This window comes from Vanellus vanellus (assembly GCF_965231255.1).
Source record: "Vanellus vanellus genome assembly, chromosome: 3".
NCBI lineage: Eukaryota > Metazoa > Chordata > Aves > Charadriiformes > Charadriidae > Vanellus > Vanellus vanellus.
In genome coordinates this window covers 113,121,533-113,139,868 of record NC_138907.1, presented here as the reverse complement: position 1 = coordinate 113,139,868, position 18,336 = coordinate 113,121,533, and positions in this window count along the sequence as shown.

The following is an 18,336-nucleotide window of genomic DNA, read 5'->3' as shown; positions in this document are numbered from 1 at the left end:
GAGGGATCTGGACAGACTGGACAGATGGGCCAAGGCCAACAGTATGAGGTTCAACAAGGCCAAGTAAACGGGTTCAAGTTATGTCAGGGCAGGTTTAGATTGGATATTAGGAAGCATTTTTTCACTGCAAGGGTTATTAAACATTGGAATAGGCTGCCCAGAGAGGTAGTGGATTCACCATCCCTGGAGGTGTTTAAGAAAAGGGTAGATGAGGTGCTTAGGGACATGGTTTAGAAGTGGTGGTGTTTTTATCAGGGTAGGTTAATGGTTGGACTTGATGATCTTAAAGGTCCCTTCCAACCTCACTAATTCTATGATTCTATGATTCTAATTTTCCTCTTCAAATTATGTTAAGTCCTTTGTTAAATTAATAGATGCACTTTGGAGCTGGAAGAATGAACAGTGTCATGGCTGAGGATGAAGGAGCTGGTAGCAATGTCATAGCAGATGTTTCACTGAAATATGTAATTAAAGCAGAACTCAAATCCCTTTATTTCATATTTTTATGATTAAATTTTGTCTCCATAACTCCTGCAGTAACTCTTCAGGGGACTACTAAATTGTCTGAATCTTATTTTTAGAAAAACATTCCTCCAACTATTGCTAGGGAACAATTTAAATTTCTCCATCCTGGATTTTAGTCTCAGCTTTAAGGCTTTGTTATCATCTGCAGCCCAGCCTACATGCATCCTTAGACCACTTGTTAAATAGAGATCAGCTTAAAACTCATGCAGAAGAATGCAACCTTTGTATGTTTACCTGACATGAATCCTAGACAAATTTTTCTCTGCTGGTAAAAGCTCAGGTTGGGGAATCATTCCCTTTCTGACAGAGCAGAGCCTTTGCTATTTCGAGACCTCTCCTTTCACAGGAGCTGCCCTCCTGCTAAGCCTCAGGGGATTAAGGAGGAGTCAGGATTTATCCTCTGCCTCACTGGAAACAACTCCTTCTCCTGCTTCTGTGGCTTATTCCGGGTGCAGCCTCAGCTTGTACCTGCATACAGGATTTGCACTGACCTGTCTTAGGAGGTATGAGCAAAGAACGGAAAATACGACTAGGGCAGGGGGACGGAGACAGCGGTTGAGGCCAAGCCGTCGTGCTGACTCCCATGCCCGGCTCCCTTTGCCCTCCTGTCCCAGCTGGAGAGCTCTTGTCTCTGGCTCCTCACAGCATGAACATGCTGAGTTGGTTTTGAATGACAGCTCTTTATTTCCTTGTCTTTAAAGTCTGCATTAATGAGATATGCAGATTAGTAAACCAGAGTTAATTATTTTTTGACACAAACTAGGGGAGATGAATCACTGATGATTAAAGCAAGTTTAAGGTCTCTTTTTGCACGGCTTACATAAAACAAAGGGGAAAGTGGCAGTCTCACACAACTTTGGTGGTGCCTGTAACACCCCTGAGGAAGCAGGGGTAGATGTCTCCATAAGCATGTTTCACAGCCACTGAAATCATTTGAGCGTTCTGCAACAGAAGGTTTCCAAAACAACTGAGAGCTTTGTTATATATGGGAAAGTATGTGGAGGAGCTAATATTAGCCATAATGGGCATGAATTCACTTGCTCAGGTTTCATCTACCTGAAGGTTAGATATTGCATTCACCCAGGTTCTTGGTACAGTCCCTGGATAGAAATACGCAACTTACGTGACCTATCTAGATACTTGGTTTTGTATGAAATTAGTAGTTATCTCTCTTTCTTAACTACAAAGGCAGCCTAAGATCCCTTCATTATCTATGTAACTCTTTGACATGGAAGTCAAGTAGACAACTCTTATGCTAGATGCTTCTTTTTCTGTGTTTGTCCCCTGGACTTTTCTAATCAAGAAGAAACTCACTGTAACAAATGGCTTTAAAAATAGGGATTAAGTGGTTTTAATAAAAAAAAGTTATCAGGTTTCATGGAAGGAAAAGAGTCACATAGAAATTTTGCTTTGCATCTTGTCTCCTGGCTCTAAAAGTCATGTAGGAACTATGCCTACTGTGAAAAAAGAAGCTATGCTGAAACCTTTAAGACTATACTTGTACTAATAAACTAAGCTAGAGGCGTAGGCTTGGACACTTGATTTTCTAGAGTGGCTACATCATTAGAATAATCCATGGTACAATTTTGTCACAGGTGAACAAGCACTTTCCTACAAAATCCTTGGGGATAGTTTTAGAGTTAATGCAAGCCAGGAGTCAATCCAGATGCACGCAACAGTTTTCAGAAACTAAGGAACTCTATGGCGTGGTAATGGTCAGATCAGGCCAACTGGCCTCAAGGCCAAAAAGGGAAGCAGATTTTGCTTAGTTTACCAGTGGCAATATAACTGCAGTATATCAACAATCCAAAGCAATGAAGCCAAAAGAGTTGTATTCTCCCCACAGCAGATCTTCTGTAATTTTATCGAACTTGATCAATTTGGTGGTAAAGAATTTGCCTTATATGTTCAAGGCTAAAAATAGAATATAAAACTAACCATAAATTATTCCCCTTTGTGAAATCTAGGCTCTGGATTTCTCATTCACTGTTGGTATTACTGTTTTCATATACCGCAGTATAAGGAAAGCACCTGGGTTTTTTGAGGGGTTTAACAGAAATACGCTGAGCAGGTTACGGCAAGAGCAAAGAACCAGGGTGTAACACCAGAGCTGCACAGGCTCAGAGGTTCAAACAAAGCTTCTAACAATAGCGATACTTGCACAAGTTATACCTCGCCACCTAATAATGCATACTTGCATATTGGCCCTTCCCTAATCACACTGCCACATGTGGCCAGCTGCTATGATCATATTATTTATTTCTTAGGAGGCACCTCCAGAGGCTAAGGACATAAATTTGAAACTTAGATGATAAAAGGCAGACATTTAAATCCATCATATGTCTCCTGTGATGCTGCCCTGTCGGTGAGATTTCAGAAGAAGCTTCAGCTATGCAAAACCAGGCCTCTCCTTTATGTACTGAAGCCTTGGCACCTGAGCTATCCCGACCTGAGCACAGTAGATCTGGTGGCACCTAAAACTATAGTCAGCCTTTTATACCCTGCCCCGTCGAAGGGCAGTGTATTGGTGGCTGCCCACCTGAGAGCCCAATGTAGTAGCTGCAAAGCTCTGTGAGGCCCAAAGGTGAATACATGCCAATACACACAAAATCAGCATTTTGTGAACAACTGTGGAACTCGGGTCTCAAGTAGTGAAACATCCTGCAAGTTTCCTTCAAGACCATGTTTCAATCAGTATTGGTAAAAATCATCTAAGTACATAAATACTGTCTTCATATCTTTAGCTTGGAGAAGAGAAGGCTGAGGGATGACCTTATTATGGCGTACAAGTATCTAAAGGGTGAGTTGAAGGAGGATGGAGCCAGGCTCTTTTCAATGGTTCCAAGTGACAGGACAAGGGGCAATGGGCACAAGTTAGAACACAGGAAGTTCCGTTCAAATACACGGAAAAACTTCTTTATGGTGAGGGTGCCAGAGCACTGGAACAGGCTGCCCAGGGAGGTTGTGGAGTCCCCTTCCCTGGAGATTTTCAAGACCCGCCTGGATGCAGTCCTGAGTAATGTGCTCTGGGCAATCCTGCTTTAGCAGGGGAGTTGGACTAGATGATCTCTAGAGGTCCCTTCCAACTCTGATAATTCTGTGATTCTGTGATTCTGATTCTGTGATATCTCACCCAAGTAACTCACGTAAGTGATGAAGAATGCTGTGTTCCTAAAACTTCATATTTCATAATGGGAATACAGATCAATTTTGGTAATTACATGTACATGAACCTTCCTAACCAGGTAGTATTCCCTTTGAACAAAGCAAAGATGTTCTGAAGTAGTCACTGGTAAATGTTCTGAAGCAGTCACTCCTCAGTTTCACGAGTCCTCCTTTTGAATCTCTTAACCTCCATACAGGACCATGCTCATTAAACAAATGTCCTTCAACATTCAAGAAACCACTTCTTCCAACTTTAAGCAATGCTGCAAGGACATGTTCTTGCATTCCACTTCATTACCACATTGTCAGCCTCCTAAATTAACATTCAAGATTTTATTTCCCTGTCATAGACTTAGTTGACAGGACAACTTGTGGTTTTTCATTTGAAACATTGCCCTGTTCTCTGCAATTAAGTTTATTTCTCTAAGATGAGTGAGAAGGAAAATGCCTTACTCTTCTACTTCCATTTCCCTTATACCTGATGACTCTGCACTAACAATTGCCTGATTTAAATGGAGCGTCCCTAATATGACATGGTGATGTTAAGATTTGTAACAGAAACTTTAAGATGGGTCCCAGTGGAGAAAGAAGGGAAATGTCTAGATGTGGATGCAGCAGAATGCATGGATGGAAGAAGTGGAGGTGGAAGAACAGCATGTGTTGATGGCACCTAGATGAGCACATCATCAAGATCATAGCGTATCTACCAATGACTTCTGCATGCTTCACACCCAGGCTGGGGAAAAAAAGGAGAGCGTAAACCAAAGCACAGCCTACATCAAAACTGAAACAAAGACTCAAGACATTACAAGATGATAGTCAGAAGATGATGTACAGGAAATTCCATTTAAATATAAGAAAAAAAAACTAACTGAAGGGGTGGTTAAAAATGGTAGTTGTGGAGTCTCCACTCTTGGAAATATTCAAAACCCAACTTGACAAGGTCTTAAGCAACCTGCTTTGGCTAACACTGCTTTAAGCAGGGTTACTGGACTAGGCAATCTTCAGATGTCCCTTCCAACCTTAACCACTCTGTGATTCTAATAGGGATGGATCCTTAAAATCCCATCATAAGGAGACAAAGGACCATGAGTAAATTCTAATGAATGAGATGCAATGAGATGGTGAGGTAAAAGATCAAAATCACCATCAGCTTCTATAGGTGCAAAAAAGCTTACCTAAACCTATCAAATAGTCATCAGCCTAAGGAGAACCCAAAAGACATGATGTGTACTCAGTAATCAGAGTCCTTTGTACATTTTTTCATCACAAGGAATCTGGACCGGACCACCTTGTCCACTTGATCCACCAGATCACCTAGATGCCTGAATGCTGGGCAGGCTACTGGGACACTCGTGTCTTGGTGCTTGAGATGATGCAGGTATGAGGATGGGAGAAATGGGCTTTTTTGTAAATAAAATAACCTTTCTCTACATGTAACATCTGGCTTTGACTTTATAATATTGTTTCTACAATGGTGCAGCATTATTTCCTACATTGATGTGATGCAATATGAGGCAATGTGATCTTTTTCTTCTACAGAAGTACTGTAAAATTCAGTGCACAAAATGTAATGTATCATTTCTTCAGCTGGGATAAATTAATACTCATCTAACTCTTCACCTTTGTTCATTTTTAAACCGCAGTCATCTGCTTGTCTAAAAGATATGGACTAGTTCAGGCAGAAATTAATCTGGGGAAGCCTGAGGACCTTTGTTTTAACCCAGGTCAGCCTAGACTAGAAGAATTAACCCTTCTTGCCCTAAAGTTGAGGGCTACATCAATTTAAGAGTACATCGTTAAAAAACATTACTCCGTATGTCTGATTTTGCATATATGAGTTTCAATTTTAATGTTAGCAAACAACGCAACTTGTCACATTAATGCAGTAGCTCCAACTACTCTTATGTTACCTTCGATCAAAATCCTAAGGACTGTAAGACTCACCCCGTTCACCTCCTTTTAATCCTCTCCTCCTCCCTTAATCTCCCTTCTCCAGCATACAGCACCTGTATGAACAAACTGTTTTGACAGTAAACCAGTACAATGATAAAAAATGCTGTATATCAAAGGTAAGTAGCACCATCTGCCAGCTCTTCCAGAGCACTGCAAGAAGCAGCAGGCTCAGACTGAACTTGGGCAATCCTGAGGTAGCAGTGGGTGAGAAAAGGAAAGATCATATTCCCCACATGCTCCCCACTTCCCCATAATGTCCTGTAGTAGCGATAGCTGTTCACGTGCCATCAATTCAGTCCATGACTCAAATTAATCAAGAATTTCTGAAATGCAACAAACTACAACACATTCTTCAAAACATTTTGATTTGTTGAAATAAAAAAGTATTCAAAGTAATACGTCAGTTTAATTTAAAGACTTTTGGGGAAAAGTTCTATAAGGTGGATATCTGGTAAGAGAGACCCTGCCTCCACCTGACCACAGGCATTCATAGATAATCAATATTCTCTTGTCCCAAATGATCCTCTAATTTCTCTCCCAGAGAATGTCTAAGATAGAGCATGGGGGGGTCTCTAGTCCATCCATTTCTATTCCTTCCCTCCCTCCATTTGCCCAGACACATCCCCTTCCAGATGTGCGAATATCTGAATGAATATAGCTCCCTGCACAGGCACAGCTGGCTAGACACTTTCCAAATATTCTTTTTTTCTTAAACTTTTGGGAAGCCATGCATTTTCTGGTAGTACACAAGCAGGTTAGTTCAGAAAACAGCACCCAGAACTTCTCTGGGGACTTGATCCAAGTCATCCTCCCTGATAAAAAAAAGGGGGAAAAAAAAAAGGTAAAATGAGATAGTCCTCTAGACCTCTAGCTTAAAAAGAATAAAAACGTCACAGCTCTGATGTGCCAGCAATACCCTTTCCTCAGCCTGCTCCTCTGAACAGTAGTGATAATTAGCTTTCTCATGGATGACATGTTTTAATTAGTGACAATGGCAGACTGAGTGAGAGGAAAAGAAGATGTTAGACTCCAGACTTGTAAATTCTGACACAGAAAACATGTGGCACAGCAAAAACTAGAATCCAGCAGGATCCAAACATTAGCAGGAGGAAAACACATGCCTTTTCAGATGCTTAATACAGATTTCACATACTTCTAAATGTCATCAGTTGAGTCCAGACAGAGTACCAGCTGGTGTCTGGAGATAAGGTGCTTTGATTTCTTGCTTGTCACTCATTTGTCACTCAAATGAAAAACTGCAGAACTCACAAGACAACTGAACCAATATTTGAAAAATAAAGGGCATCACTCCAGGGAAAGCCTGGATTCCACCTGTTAAAGCAACTCTGTGTAGGCAGAGGAGCAGCACTGAATTAGGACCCTAGATGGTTCTAGTCATACAACATACATCAAGTTATCGGAATACTAAATAAAACAGAGCAGCAAAAAATGCACATACGCATCCAGGATGACCAGCTTCTGGCTCATTACACAACCGGCCTGGCCAGGCTGGCCAGCTGCAAGACAAAAGGGACCCCTGTATCTTTCATGGTGGTTCTGTGTTCTGTTGCCACCTTGCTCATGCTCAGCCTCTCTTTCCATGGGTCTTCTGCAAATTGCAATGTTATTAACGCCCAACTGACTATATATGGATGATTTTGTACTGGGAGGACTCAAGTGAAACTGGCTGCCATTTCATTTTAGTATCTTTCCTGAGAAACCACGTATCAGTCACATCTTGTCTTTCTCAGTGTCAAACATACGCAGAGCTGCCATACAGACGTGCCTGCACTGTAGCCCTCACTGTCCTTACACTCACAAAGATGTGCGTGTGGCAAACAAGGCTCAGAGCAAAATGGAGTGTGCAGGAGAAAGTCACAAGACCTTTTGCAAGATAAAAGCCCTTTTTTTTTTCTGTTTTCCAACATATAACATTTACGTACTCTCATCTTCTTAGTATTAGCTTGATGATTAGTAGCCTGTACCATGTTTTGGGGTTTTTTCTTTTGCAAGATTGCTAAGTTTAGCAAATTCTCTGGAACTCAACAAATGTGCACACCCACACAAGTGTATTACAAAGTTTTCTTGTCAGAGATCCATTGGTTAACGTGAATTAGAGGCATTTATTTCATCCCTGTATCTAAGTGGTCTTTGGCCAATAGCTCAGACTAGTGTTGGGTGCTGAGGGACAGAGAGAGACCAGAGCTGCAGCTGGGGTGGAGCTGGAAAGGGGCTTCCAAAGAAAGCTCGGTGCTGCAGAAAGATCTCTCCCATGGAGACTGTTTAGCTGGAGGAAAGGCTTGGTTACCTTGCCTAAGGTCCAGCCATGGATTACAGTTCAGAGCCAAGAGATAAACTCAAAGCTACAGCTGTTAGGAGCTGGAAAGTGTCTTTTCAAGTAAACCAAGGACTGATGCCAGAAGTCACTTCAGAAGAGTGCCGTCAGCCCTGCTCCTGCAGCTCTGGGCTTTCTCTTTCTTTCAACCCAACACTGAAGTAAAGCATTGGCTTTCCTAGAGCTCTTATCTGAGGAATAATTAGTCCCTGGATTGAGCAGTGCCTCTGGTCTATGGCTTAGTTTATTGCTAGGGTCAGGATTAGGTCTGAGAGCAAGAGCAAGACCACAGGTGGAGCAGGGCTGGAAGAAGACAGAGGGTTGCAAAAAGTATCTTCCCTTGGACATGGCATAACTGGGAGAAGGTTTGGGGTGACCTGTGCAAGGGACACTCTAGGGTTACACTTAGGGTCAGGTTGAGAGAAAAAGTCAGAACAAAACTACAGCTGAAATGTAGCTGAAAGTTTATTCCAAAGCAAATGAAAAGCTAATGCCCTAAATCTTCTCTAAGGGATACTTAGCCCAGAGGAAGCTCTTAGCTTGGGAATAGTGTGGTTCGTCCCCACCAGAACTTTCTAAACCTCACTAAAATCTTCTGACTTAACAATGATTAAAGAGGTTGCATATGACAGCACAGGGTAATGTCACAAGGAGGTAACATGCCACAACAAAGGCAACATGAAGCAACATTAAAAAGGTGACAATTTGTTGCAACATAGGAGAAGGTGCCATCTATAGGTTTTTTTACTAATGCTTAGGTGCATTACAGAGCTCTTGTGTGATTGTAACCCTATTCAGTAGCCCTGACTGAGGATTTCCCTGGCTGTCCCCAGGCTCACAGACACAGGCATGTGACAACTCAGGCTGAGCACAAACAAGAGCTTGCAGGGAAATGTTACAAACTTCTTATAAAGTAATGGCCACTATTGCTTTCTATTTTACAGCAACTAATCTTTTTAGCATTACCTCATTAATGAATAACCAGTCCTGTTGTTTTCTACAACAGTGTTGTCATTAGTCTCTGTTGGGGTATACGCACACAAAACCACTCACACATATCTTCAAGTGTTCTGCCGAGATCCCTGTCAGCTAAAACCATCACAGCTGTGACTGAAAGGAACGCATTCTGCTCTGGTCTGCGAAGGGCATGTAGTCTTACAGATTGAGAAATGGCACAGTGGCATCTAGTGGGTATTTGTTGCACAAGCTGATAGCCAGCAATAATTATTGATTCATTAGGGTCACACTGTGCACCAGTGCTGAGAGACAGGAGTATATAAAGGGTGGCAGGGAAATAGGGATGTCTGCCTTTCTGCCTCCACCTCCAACACAGAGAAAACCCCTGGCATCAAGGGCTACTCCCTGGGCTCTGCCATTCTCAGTAGCTCTTCCAACAAACAGCTGAAATGAACTTGTCCTTAATTTCTTCCCGCCTCTCCCTCTTTTGCTTTCACATACTCTAGTAAAAAAAATCCTTTAACACCTGGATATTTGTACTATACAGATATTTGATCTCTTTTTCTATCTACCTACTCAGCGTTTACCCATTACTTAGGAAACAGGTCATTCCAGTTCATCTTTCTAAATCTTTGTCACCTTGACGCCCTTCTCTAAAACAATTTCAATTTATTGTTTGGGGTTTTTTAGCAAAGCAGTTATTTATTTTTTTTTTTGCCACGGTGCAAATAAATGCAGTTATAGAATCATAGAATGGTTTAGGTTGGAGAGGACCTTGAAAATCATCGAGTGCCAACCCCCCTGCCATAGGCAGGGACACCTCCCACTAGACCAGGTCCAGCCTGGCCTTGAACACCTCCAGGGATGGGGCCTCAACAACCTCTCTGGGCAACCTGTTCCAGTGCCTTACCACCCTCAAAGGGAAAAACTTCTTCCTAATGTTTAATCTGAACCTGCCCTTTTCCAGTTGAAAGCCATTCCCCCTCGTCCTGTCGCTATATGCCCTAGTAAAAAGTCCTTCCCCAGCTCTCCTGTAGGCCCCCTTTAGGTACTGGAAGGCTGCAATAAGATCTCCCCAGAGCCTTCCCTTCTCCAGGCTGAACAGCCCCAACTCTTTCAGCCTCTCCTCATTGGAGAGGTGCTCCAGCCCTCGGATCATCCTTGTAGCTCTCCTCTGGACACACTCCAGCAGGTCCATGTCCTTCTTCTGTTGGGGACTCCAGAGCTGGATGCAGTACTCCAGGTGGGGTCCCATGAGAGTGGAGTAGAGGGGCAGAATCACCTCCTTTGACCTGCTGGTCATGCTTCTTCTGATGCAGCCCAGGATACGGTTGGCTTTCTGCGCTGCGATCGCACATTGCTGGCTCATGTTGAGCTTCTCGTCAATCAGCACCCCCAGGTCCTTCTCCTCGGGGCTGCTCTCCAGCCATTCCCCACTGAGCCTGGATTTGTGCTTGGGATTGCCCTGACCCAGATGTAGGACCTTGCACTTGGCCTTGTTGAACTGCATGAGGTTGGCTTGGGCCCACCTCTGCAGCCTGTCCAGGTCCCTCTGGATGGCATCCCTCCCCTCCAGCATGTCTACCTTGCCAAAAAGCTTGGTATCATCGGCAAACTTGCTGAGGGTGCACTCGACCCCTTAGCTAATGAGGGAATTTCTGTTGCCCATTAGCTCCTCAGGCTAAGAAATTACAAAAGAACAAACAAGCATGGTGGTAACTGCCCTACACAAGCTTTTTCCATCCCCATCCCCAAAGTAATTAATGAAAGACAGGTAAGCATTTGACAACTTAAAACAGAAATATGAAAGCAGACCAACAAGCCATCCAGCTCTGTATCTTGGAAGAGGCTATTAACAACAAAAAATAGATGCATTTTCCCAGCCTCCATCATTTTGTGGTTAACGGACTTTCCAAGACAGAGTTCATGGCTAACTAGCCATGAGTGGCTTTTCTTTCTATGACTTTGTCCAGTCACTTTTTTAATCCATTTAAACTTATACCATTCAAAATACCCTGTAGGAAGGAGTTCGATAATTTAAATACCCATAGGAAAAAGTATCTGCATTTTTTGTTTTGAGCCAAACACATATTATTTTAATTTGTTGTTTCTTGATGGATACCTCTAGTTCTTGTATTACACAGTAAGCAGCTGTTCCGCATCCACTGTCTCCATGCCACTCACAAATTAACTCCTTCACTTTTACTGGAAGTTAAAATAAAACTTCATAAGGTTACACAGAACATCTTATTACAACCACGTCAATCTGTAATGTATCAATGTGTTGCTAGTGAGGCAGTAAAATACAACTTTTAATCAATTATTCTTCATCTGAGTCATGTCTCCTTCTCTTGGAGTCATGTGGGAGCAGAAACTAGCTCAGCTTTTCCACTCCATACAGTGCCTTTATCTTCGCTTTACATTTGCTGCTCACCAGAACTAACTGAACAAAATTCTCCCTCTATTGCAGCCAGGGAAAACCTGCCATGGTTTGTAGTGGGGTCAGGATTATGCCTCTAGGTATTTCTAGGCTTTGACAGCTCAGGGGCCAGAGGTTCGAGCCAGTCTCCCAGGCATATTGGCCTGCAGCTCCCCAGACCAAATCTCACTGATCTGGCTGATGGTTCCCTTAAGTCTTTGATCTACTGCTTTGTATTCAGCAGCTTCCAGAATAACACAGCCTGTGGATCTCATTGATGCACTTTTCCCCCCCGAGTTCCTGATTCTGGTCCTAACCAAATATGTTTCTATTTTACTGTGACCTTGCCTGTACTGTTTACAGCCTGATGGCCAATATTCGGGCTATACTTTCAAAACGATGTCTCGTACAGTTCAGTCCTGATAACATTTTTTTGAGTCTGAGTTTCCCTTCACTGTCTTATATCATTTTTTATAGTGTCCCACATGTGTTCCTGCCAGTTCAGTATATAAGCCACGTGGAAAAGCCTGTGCCTTCAGGACAAGATAAGGCAGAGCAGTCAATCACAGTAAACACACAGGCAACTGGCCAGCCAAAAATACAGCCTGCCATTGCACAGAAGTACTCCAGTGGAGCGTACTACCAGCCTGGACTGACCAAGGCGAAAGGAGATGAGCAGGACGGGGCTACAGCACCCTGCCCCATCAGCCAGCACCCCCAGGGTCGCAGGTACCGCTGGAGCTGGCTGGGTGAGCAGGCTCCCCCTTCCAGCTAGACTGGGCTTCCACCTGCCCGACACAAGCAAGCTAGTAGAGATCTACATCTATAAAATCTCTGAAATGCTCCCCTTCACTGCCACCTTTGGTATTTTTCCCTTCTTTTTACAATTTCTCTTGGTGTACCTCCACCACTATATTTTTCAACTCCCTCAGTATCTGCTTTCTCTTAGTCTTGTTCCACCCAATTCTTTACTCTCCTCAATTAACCTTCAAAATCAACACTTCTGAAAGCAACACTATACTACAGGCAAAGCCAGGCTGGACTTACGAGACGTGTTTATCAGGGTGTAAGGTGAACTCTCCTGTTCAGGGGTAGAAGAGAACCAGTATAACCCAGAAGAGGTAAAGGAATGGGGTTTCTATATTCAATGACTTATTAAGCAAGACATCAAGAGGAGGAGCTGGGGCAGACTCATGAGCTGTATGTGAGATATCTGAGAACGCAGATTTCTGCAGAAATACATGCTTGTAACAAGATTTATGCGGCTTCAGCCCTTCAGGGACAACTAGTAATCACTTTATTTTTTCAAACTCATTTACATCCCCTCTAATACAATCTGACAGGACTTTTAGCTCAGGTCTGTGGTGCTGGCTCTTAGCTTTTCAATGAGCTGATGCTTTGACTTCATTGAGTGGAGATATTAAGTGGCCATAGAGATGCTGTGCATACCTGTGCAGTGCTTGGCTAGCAGAGTTACTGTGATTAGAAGTGTAAAACTATGCAAGGCTATTAAGCAAAAACACTTACTTGGTAAAAGCTTACTTCATCAGAAAGCCTTGAACAGAAACACAGCTTGTCATGGCAAAAAAAAAGCTTTAACTACGCTAGTAATGCTGTGTTTACTGCACAGGGCAGATGGCAGGGATGGGCATTCTGAGAGTTTGTTAGGACCACTGGAGGGGATCTTCAGAGCCAAAGTTAGGTCTGGTTGCTCAGGGTCATACTCACCTGAGTTTTGAATGCCCCCTGGGAAGGATGTTCCAAAATCTCTGAGCTCCGGTGCTCACTTACTCTCAAAAGTATAAAATGTTTTTCTGAAATCTAACCAGAATTTCCCTTGTTGCAATTTTCCTTGGTTGCAACGTTTCCCCTCATTCTTCCTTAGGATAGGCACAGAGGGAATTCAAGCTGCAGGACTGAGGTTCTCCTTCCCCAGGAGAACAAGCTGTGCTCACAGGAATTCACAGTGAGCTCCAAGGCCCCTTTATACAACAGGTCAACCTATATGTAATACACTCAAATGAAGCTCATTTTTCTTAGTGAAAGACAGCTATGCTTACTTTCTCACAACAGATTTTTCTCCTTGCCACAACAGTCAAACAAAACATGCCGGCCATTAAACTGAAAAATGACAAGAAGCTTACTGGACTTCCACATTAAGTATTTATCATACTTGTCTTTTCTTGACAATCCCAAGGTGACTTGCAAAGCGACAGACAGTCTGGCCTTCTATACAACCATATACAATTTAGTCAGCCCTGTGATTCATGAAGAGATTGAACTTCCATGTTTAGCACAGAAGTGAGGCCCAACTGCAGTAATGTTAATCACCTGGAGGCACTCCTACAGGATTCTGTGGTCCAGGGTATGGTCTCCTCCCCACCAATCATCATGTTACTTCCTGAAAAACTTACTGGTTTAGTTTAAATAGTTTTGTGTAATTTGGGGTTTTTTTTTAATCCGGAATGTTCTGGTATACTTGTCAGGAAGCTGCTAAATATTTTACTGTAGCTGCTGAAAAAGCTATATCTGTGCTGCCAAACCTTTTTAGATACTTCAAGCTAGAAGGTTTGAGATGTGCTGTATTTGCAAGCAGCATGGTCAAGCTCAGGAAAACAGAGAAATGGTCCCAGAAGCACCTCCAATTTTTTTTCAGCAAAACAAGAATTCATTTTTCCATTCTGTTCCTACTCCCTGTTTGGAACTGTGGGCACAGGAAGCATTGTCATCATGCACTTTTCTCCACAAATTTTGGAAACTCTCTCTGACGTATTAACTAACCGAATTTGAAAAGCTTTCATGCTTCTTACATTCTAAACTGGATGCTCATCTTCTATAATCCTCTTCCTCCTATAAGGAGCTTGCAATAGAGAAGGGTTGCACCTTCTCTGATCTTGTGGTGTCTGGTCTGAGAGATCTCCTTGTCCATCATCCGCTCCCTTGCTGCTCACAAGTTTTCAACGAGCAGAGAGGCATCCTCAAGAATTAAGATCCTTATTACCAATTTTCCTTTTGCTGTTGAAACTTGAGGGTTCAGTCTACAGCATTTTAAGCTACTAAAATCAGGACTGTTGGGGTCCTGCCAGACTCTTTGCCTCTGAATCTGCATCTTGTGTTGTGCAGCTGGCTCAGGGAATCGAGATAGATGAAAATGAACACTGCTCAAAATAAATCCATTAGCTTTCAGCTGAGTGTCCCCACATTCCTGCTGTCACTCCTTCCAGAGGCAATGGAATGAAATGGTGCCAGGCTGGTAACTTTGACTCCATCAGCACTGGCCAGTCCTCCCAAACTTCTTCACAGGCAACAGTAACACTGGTCTGGCAGCTATTAAGGTTGTAAGCACTAAGAAAACAAAACCTTGTTGTTGTTTTGAAGGAGTGGGTGTGTCCTTATATATCTGGGTAACAGAGGCTTCACAGCCCAAGGGAGAGACCTCCAATAGACATACTGCAGCAAACGAGAATCTGAAGGCAGCCATCAGAAATCCTTCCAAAACTTACTGCAGTCACACTGCCTCTCACGTGGCTCAGCTGAATGGCAGGTGACTATCTACAGCAGTGTGTGTCCTTTATTATTGGGATATAACCTAAGAAAGGAAACATCTGGCACTGGAAAACACAATGCTTTCTGCTGTTATGCATAGAGAATAAACCTCATATTGGTGCGCCATGTGATGTGGCGACAGGAAGCTATACGATCAGGTCATACTAGGTGCATCTGAAACTACCGTTTTTTCAATGCCATTTTCACGGAATCATGGAATCACAGAATTTTCAGAGTTGGAAGTGACCTCTAGAGATCATCTAGTCCAACTCCCCTGCCAAAGCAGGATTGCCCAGAGCACATTACTCAGGACTGCATCCAGGCGGGTCTTGAAAATCTCCAGAGAAGGGCACTCCACAACCTCCCTGGGCAGCCTGTGCCAGTGCTCTGGCACCCTCACTGTAAAGAAGTTTTTCCGTGTATTTGAACGGAACTTCCTGTGTTCTAACTTGTGCCCATTACCCCTCGTCCTGTTACTGGGAACCATTGAAAAGAGCCTGACTCCATCCTCCTTCAACCCACCCTTTAGATACTTGTATGACATAATAAGGTCTCCCCTCAGCCTTCTCTTTTCCAGGCTAAAGAGTCCCAGCTCTCTCAGCCTTTCCTCATAAGGGAGATGCTCCAATCCCACAAACATCTTAGTTGCCCTTTGCTGGACTCACTCCAGCAGTTCTCTGTCCCTCTTGAACTGGGGAGCCCAAAACTGGACACAGTATTCCAGTTGCGGCCTCACCAGTGCAGAGTAGAGGGGGAGAATGACCTCCCTCGACCTACTGGCCACACTCTTCCCTATGCAGCCCAGGATTCCATTGGCCTTTTTGGCAACAAGGGCACATTGCTGGGTCATGGATAATTTACTGTCTACTAGACCCCCAGATCCTTCTCCTCAGATCTACTTCCCAGCAGGTCCGCCCGTAACCTATACTGGTGCTTTACATTCTTCCTCCCCAGCTGCAGGACCTTGCACTTGCTTTTGTTGAACCTCATTAGGTTCTTCTCTGCCCAGCTCTCCAGCCTGTCCAGGTCACACTGGATGGCAGCACGGCCCTCTGGGGTGTCAGCCACCCCACCCAGTTTGGTATCATCAGCAAACTTGCTGAGGATACACTCTGTCCCCTCATCCAGGTCATTAATGAATATATTAAACAAAATTGGACCGAGTATTGACCCCTGGGGGACACCACTGGTTACAGGCCTCCAACTAGACTCTGTGCCGCTGATCATAACCCTCTGAGTTCTGTCCCGCAGCCAACTCTCAATCCACCTCGCTGTCATTTTGAGAGTCTAGAAATGATTATAAAATGGCTGTGTAACAGTCTGATCCCAAATAAGTTATGATACAGAAAAGGGGAACAACAGATCCTGTCGGGGACTGGAATGACCATGACAGTAAAGACTTTGGAGAGAAAAGCCTGGATCTGAATAGGTGAATGCTTCATTTAAGTAACAGAAAAGGAGAGGTGGCTGATTCCAGCTGTGCTGGGGATAAGGCTAAAACAGTCATATCTGGTTTAGGATAACGCTGAAGCCTACTAACTGAGCTCACTCCTTGTGATGGCTCCACTCTGATCAAGGCAAACGGGCTCCAGAGCTGATGACGTCAGCTGCATCTCTGAATAGCAGATGCTGGAGCCTGGAATATTTGTAGGGTTACACCTGCCAGCTAGTGAAAGCCCCTCAAAAGTTTTGCTGCCTCCAAGTCTTCCCCTCCTTCTTCAAACATGGTCAGTTCTGGTCATATGTATCAAATAAGTCAGCAAAAGGCTTTTTTACAACTTCCAAACCTTCACCTCAGTCTCATCCTAAACAGATAATAAGCCTCATTAAGCAGAGAATAGCTTTTCTTATGGTCCATCCATTGTCGCATCTGAAGCTGTACAGCAGCTGGCTCCCTTCTGCTAGAAACAAAGCCAGTTGTTCCAGGGAGCAATCCTTATACCCGCCCCTTTTTACCAGCTCTAAGGCTTCCTGTTTTTTCTGTCTCCAGTAAAAGTTTCTGTCCACTGCCTTCTGGTAATTACAGGCCACTAAGATTAAATGCATGTTAATAACACAAATGAAAAATGCTCCTTCAGGCAAAGCTTGCTTTACTGTGAACCGCATTCCAGGAACACTCAACCATGTCTCAGTTTTGGAGTTAGGAAGTACCCTGAACTTGCAAAGCCAGAATCCCTGTGCTTTATACTCCTCCTACTCATCTGCCAGGGCAGGAACCAGGCAAGATCCCTGGACCACAAGAATATTCCTCACATGTATAACATTAATCCTCTAGCTGTCTGTTCTGTACAAGTGTTCTTCAAACACTGTATTTCCTTTCTCTGGTAACTGATTTCAGGTTTTGTATCAGCCAGCTCCCCTGCATGCATCCATAAGATCTCACAGACTTATATACTGAGCGATGTCTGCAGCATCAGTGTGCTGACCTCAGAAATCTGCAAAGTCCCTTCTAATCCTGTCCCTGCAATTACCTATGCATTTTTAAATACAGGCTCAATAACTTGTCTCATGAAAATCTGCAGGCAAAGTATCTTTCTGCTATTCCCCTTTTTATGTAGCCATGAGTCACATTAGGTTTTTTTGCCAGTAATATCACAGAAGTTCATGCTGCAATGGAGAAACAGCATCTAAATCTCTTTCAGAGACTCCATTCAAGTACTGTCTTCACTGAGATAGTAAAGCCCCATGCAAGCTCATTAAAACCCTCAATACATTTTGTCCGAAGGCAGCTCATTTATCAAATACCCCGTATCACTGACCTGTTTTTGTTATTTATCACTGTACTAATATTTGTTTTGGTGCGGGTTTTATTAGCACTATCTTACGTGTATTTCCAGAACACACGTAAAAATGTTGAATAGCTCCTGGTGTAGAATTGTTTCCTGTAGAAACTCACTAGGAATTTACTGAGTCAGTGAAGATCGGAGTTAAAAGTTTCTTATTTGGCAATAAGTACTTTAACACATGCTTCTTGGTGCTTAGAAATGTTAAACACAGTCATTCAACTTACTATTGCACGACACTGACAAAAAATAAAATACACTACCTCTATGCAGTTCTATTAGCCAACGCCCCTCCCAAATTACCAATTTTCTCTGCAAATTTACATGTCATTAAACTATCCTCTAGTTGCTTCTGGTTTTGAGGATTTTACCTGGAGCTAATGTCATGCTAACTGCTCAGTAGTGCCCCAAGTTGTCACATCTACTTTTTTCATCATACTGGTGGAATGTAAGAGAAACTGAAGAGACATACTCATTCCCTTGGAAAGGGTGGTCTGCAAAGCAGCTCCTGTTTGCTTTAGGAGTCAGTAAAAATAAGAGGTGAGGTATGTTTCATCTTAAGAACTAGGAATCATCACAAACTTGAAAATGCCTGCTCAGCAGGCTGCCCTTTTAGGGATGGAAATGCCAAGATGTCAATATTTTGTAGC